The sequence below is a fragment of the Drosophila kikkawai genome, chromosome 2R (genome assembly GCF_030179895.1).
Source record: "Drosophila kikkawai strain 14028-0561.14 chromosome 2R, DkikHiC1v2, whole genome shotgun sequence".
Lineage (NCBI taxonomy): Eukaryota > Metazoa > Arthropoda > Insecta > Diptera > Drosophilidae > Drosophila > Drosophila kikkawai.
This window is the reverse complement of record NC_091729.1, coordinates 7,687,341-7,692,787: the sequence shown is the minus strand read 5'-3', so window position 1 is coordinate 7,692,787 and position 5,447 is coordinate 7,687,341. Positions and strand designations below refer to the sequence as shown.

The following is a 5,447-nucleotide window of genomic DNA, read 5'->3' as shown; positions in this document are numbered from 1 at the left end:
CAACAATCGTTTGTCCATACTAAAGTCCAGGGCGACATAGCAATGTTTTTCCTTTATGTCGCGCATAATTTTATCCGGACCTCCTGCGTAGTTTATTTTCATTACGAGCTCTCTGGCAAAAAATCGCTCCAGATTTTTTTCGAGTCCTTCCGGACCCATCATTTTCTTAAAGGCCTCGATCTAAAAGGTACTAGATACTTCTTTATTATGTGTATTTGTTTTTATATTTATTTCTTTAACTTAGATAAAATAAAATAAATGTATATATTAAATGCACGGTGCAGCATGGTGATGGAATGTAACATGGCGGTGAGCCACATTAATTTAATAGTTGTTGCAGACAGTTGCTGCTCCAAATATTGCATCATCTCGTCTGAATTTGGAAGAAAAGGATCGCATTCGATCTGAAGCATCACTTGATGCTATTTTGGCGTTCGAGTAGATCGTTCTATTGGTGTAAAAAAAATTCTTATGAAAATCAGAAAAAAAAGGGAAAATGACCACTTTTTGCATTCTTAATTTTTCGCATGACTACAAAAGTTGGCAGTAATTTGAGAGTGTGACCGTATACAGTTATTTAGCGCGTGTGGAGCATGTGGAGATAAAAAAAATTTGCGATGGAATTGGAACATAAAATTCAAATGATAAATGGTAAATGCTTATAATAGATGCTTTATCCTAAATCGAACATCAAAATGGATTTTCAAATACCGAAGAAGAGAGACAGCAGAAATACTATATCAGATTTTTAAAGTAATAATTATTCTCCAATTTTTATTTCAAAATATTGAAAATAAAAATTGAATTGCAATAACTTTAAACGGATATCTTAAAGATTGTCATATATAATTAATCTACGCTTCAATAACTTTCGTTTGATGTATATATTGTAGCTATTGCATATGAATAAAAAAACGCGTCAATATATAAAAACAAAACTAAGAAGTATATAATTTTTTAATTTCCCCATTTTATTTAAATTTAAAAACATCAGATTTTTAATTGAATCTGAGGAAAGCTTGCATCTTTAGTAAAATACAAAAAGCTTTAGTGCCGAGAAGGCTTTTTCTACAGACATCTCCGTAGCAGGAACACAATTCACCACCTTAGCCAAAACATAAAAGCATGGATAAGTGTATTTTTTACTCTCCCCATACTCAATTATGTTCACATTTGGGTCTGGTGACTTGGGAGAGTATCCATTAATTTCCATTTCAATTTTAATTTCATTTCATTTCAATTTTAGTTCAGGTTCTTCTTCGGATTCTTTCTTTGCTGAGCAGACGTCGAGTGAATTAAGTTATTTGCTAATCAGGGAGCCTCCCTCACCCTCACTCTGAGAGGGTGGACGTACCTCAACCTGACTTTTTGATGAACGCAGGCTTTGCGGCTAAACTGGTTGAATAGATGTAGGGAGTACCTGTTAAGGAGATAAATCCTTTTGAGATATCTTTCAAATTACAATTTTTTTTATTACCTTCTTATTTGTAAGAAGCATTCGTCTCATTAATGATAACACAGGTACACAGCCAAAAATTTCCACGAACCATTTCAAGTTTTCCATGATATTTGGGTGCTCCTGAGTAAAAGTCCCATACAAACTTATTTTCCATCACCTACAGGTTCCGCGGTATACCTAAGAATACAAAAAACCGATGTTTGCCGACAGTTTGAATTTCGTGGCCTATATAATTGGACTTACCTTTATTATTTTCGGTAGGACCTACTCTCAATACTACTAAAAAATAGTCCCAATCGTGAACCATTGCCCATGTCTTTGGAATTCGACGCCAAATTTGAAACTCCCAAAATTTTCAACATTTCTGTGATGAAAAAACAATTCTGAGAATTAAATCTTATATGGAACTAATTTTAAATATTCATTGAATCTATTGTTCATTGTATTCTCTTATTTCGGTTTAAAGCGTTTTCATGAGGACATTTTGTTGGATTTATTAAACGAGTAAAACAGCTTTTTTGGTTTTATTATCTACTCCTATTTGCTGTCAAATTTCAAATAAGTCAAGGCCACCTATAAAATGGGAGTAAATGTGTATCTTTTTATATATAATATAATTTTTTTCTTTTTGACTAAACTTAAATATGTAAGGATTATCGCTGGCTACTAAGCTGTCTTAAAAATGTTATGTTCGGAAGACCTTTTTATTTAATATAAATCTAAATTTATATTATATATAAAAATATTAATATTAGGATGAATATTTTCTAAGTGGCAAGACAAGTTGGTCGTATTGCCACTTGTTTGGTATGTTTTGCAACATTCATTCAATACATTTGGCTGTCCTGCCATCAACCGATTAATTAAAGTAGTTCCACACAGTAGATTTCCCATATTTTTTCTGGTTATTTGCTACCGTACTTTCGACATCGCTTTCATCCTCTTGACAGGCAACTATATTGGACAAAAATTACATTACAAATCATATGCTTGTAAATAATCAGGCCTGCTCCGGTAATCGTAAAATTTTTTCGATTTCGTTTTGGGCTGCTCCAGTTTTAGGCAAATTTCTGCTAAAGGCTAGTACAAATATTTTTTTTTTCAGTTCTTTGATCGCTTTATTAATACAAGTATTTTAGTGGTATGGTATGTGTGGGCTTAATACAACGGCGGCAACCTTGACCTCCATGGTGGACGGAGCCAGGGCGGTGATTTCCTTTTTGATGCGATCGGCGAAGCCCGGGCACATGGTGGTGCCGCCAGACAACACGATGTTGGCGAACAGATGCTTGCGGATGTTCATATTGCACTTCATGATCGAGTTGTAAATAATCTTGTGGATGCCACAGGCCTCCATGCCGAGTAAGGACGGTTTGAATAGTGGCTCAGGGCAACGGAATCGCTCGTTTCCGATGGTAATAACCTGTCCGTCGGGCAGCTTAGGGGAGAGTGGGGTTAGGTGAACCACTTTTTTTTATAAACATTATTATGACTGAACTATTCGACGTAAGGGTCTGCCTATATAGAAATCTAAAAGAGCCCACATTCCTTGGAATATTGAGTATTATGCAAAAATACTATCTTTTGTTTTGTAAAGTTTATTTGCTTTGCAAATTATTGTCTCGAATGGTTCAGGTATCCCCACGCGTGGGGATACCTGAACCACCCTATGGGGATAGTTGAACCACCTATCAGGATAACACAAAAACTACAATTGTATAAAAAAAGTGTAATTTTTTTCTTTGTGCATGCCTTCTTTCTGTTCGAATATAAACATTGCACCTTTACAGCATGAAATAAAACATTACAATATTGCTATTTATTCTTATTTTTGTTTTTATTCTTTCTTTTTTCGAAGGTTTTCTTGAGTTTTCTGATTGTGTTTTTCCGCGATCAATTTTTCTGCGGTGAGTCCGTAGCAATGATACTCCTTCCTCGTTTTCTTCCCCGAGTCGTCTGTTTTCGTGGTTTAGCCTTTGGGTACCCTCGTAAGTCCTCTGGCGATTTTCCTGGCAAGAACCCACGCATTCTGATCGTCAAAGGAACATCATCCAGGTCAATATTGGGAGACATTGCGGACTCGACTGAGGTATTGTTCCTCGCAGGAGTGTTCAGGAGCACATTTTCATCTTGTACGATTGCCATTTGTTAAGAATTTTGATTGTGAGTGTTTTCTGTGTTCATGTCTCTATTAGTGTAATCACTCCCAAGAAAGTCAGATGCAGAAAACTTTTGTGGGTTGAAGGGAAAAATTCCACTCTTTTCTAAACCTGATTTGATATTTTGTTTGTAGTTTCTCACCATTTTGGCAGCCTGCGATGGAAAATTTAGAAAATCAAATTTGGAAAGGTGGTTCATTAATCCCCACAAGTACTGGTTTATGTATCCCCACAAGTCATTAGCCAATTAGAAGTGATTTGAAGAAAACATGAAATATTTAAACTGCGTGAGCTATCCGTGGAAATATCATAATTTGTGTCCTCTTACGGATAAAATACAATTTTATGAAATTTAATGCCACTGGCGAAGCACGATAAAATTTTTCCAAGAAAACGTTAGGTCACAAATGAAGCTGCAAACGGCGAATACAAACTTCGATTAGCGATAAAAACGACAACAAACGTTTGACGCGACTGTGCGTGGGTGTGAGGTTAGGATATCGACTAAGTAAGCAACACACATATAGATGGCTCACAAAATCATGACAGAAGGTGAAATATTTGTAGTGGTTCATCTATCCCCATGGTTCACCTAACCCCACTCTCCCCTATACGACATCTCCAGTGACGAGCTGGAGGCGGCGGTGGCCATCTCCTGCTCAAAGTCCAGGGCGACATAGCAATGTTTTTCCTTAATGTCGCGCATAATTTCACGCTCAGCGGTAGTGGTGCACGAGTAGCCGCGCTCGGTCAGGATCCTAATCAGGTAGCTAGTCAAATCACGACCAGCCAGATCCGCACGCATGATGGCGTGCTGCAGGATGCAGCCTTCATAGATGGGAACGGTGTGGGTGACACCGTCGCCAGAGTCCAGAAAGATACCGGTGACACGACCGGAGGCGTACGGGAGGTTACGAAACCGTTTTCAAAAACAAAAACGAACAAATCTTGCCGTTTTCGATTACCGGAGCAGGCCTGATAGAAAATAGGTAATATTACACAAAAAGTAGAATACCTATCGTCATGGTTTTTGCTTAAATAATAATAAGCCAATCCGAAAAAAAGGTATTTGGGTTTGGGCTTGCACAGGTAAATCGCTACCTGCCACGTGTCCACCTTTTTCCTTTTCTTCTGTCTAAAGTAGTCCATATCTTTTTTGGGTGGGCTGAGCCGCCTTCTAAACTATAACTACGACCGTCGTAAATCTATTCTGGACCAAAATCAACTTTCATCTGCTGCGTCACGCTGCGTTTGTTTACAAACATCTGACCAGAGCAACCAAAGAAAAGCCTTAAACGCCAAAAAAAAGGTACATTTTCATGGCGTTTCATGTCTTTTCCTTAATTTTGTTGGTCACACTTGTTACCGAGCAAATGATATGGCGATTCTTCTAGAACACAATGTTACAGCGGATTTTCGTCATCAGAGTACTAGGCTTAATTTTAAAAATTTTATTGAATCCTCAACGAATTTGTGCCAACATATATCAATAGAAGGGGAAAATTGAGCTCTAATTTCGAATTAAATCGTATTAAATTTTATCCGACAGATTTTGAGAAAATCAAAAATTAAGCCTAGTACTCTGACGAGAAAAAACCGCTGTATAAATTTAGACAGCGGCCAAACTCCATATAAAAAAAACGGTGTCGAAAAAAAAGAAGAAGAACTTTTAGACACGTCGTTTTTTTCGGTACTCTGACGACGAAAATGAAGCCTGCGAAAATTGAATGGCGTTGCCAGATCAAGATAGTAAACAGCTGATATCGCGCTGTCTAAATAATTCATTTGATTTATTTAGACACCCCTAATGGAGGGAAAGTTGAAGGGAA

At 37.1% G+C, this 5,447-nt stretch overlaps 1 pseudogene; it reads right to left on the bottom strand.

Annotated features, from left to right (window-relative positions):
• Positions 1 to 2,594: 2,594 nt before the first annotated feature.
• Positions 2,595 to 4,525, bottom strand: LOC108081838 (actin-42A-like; annotated as a pseudogene).
• Positions 4,526 to 5,447: the final 922 nt, after the last annotated feature.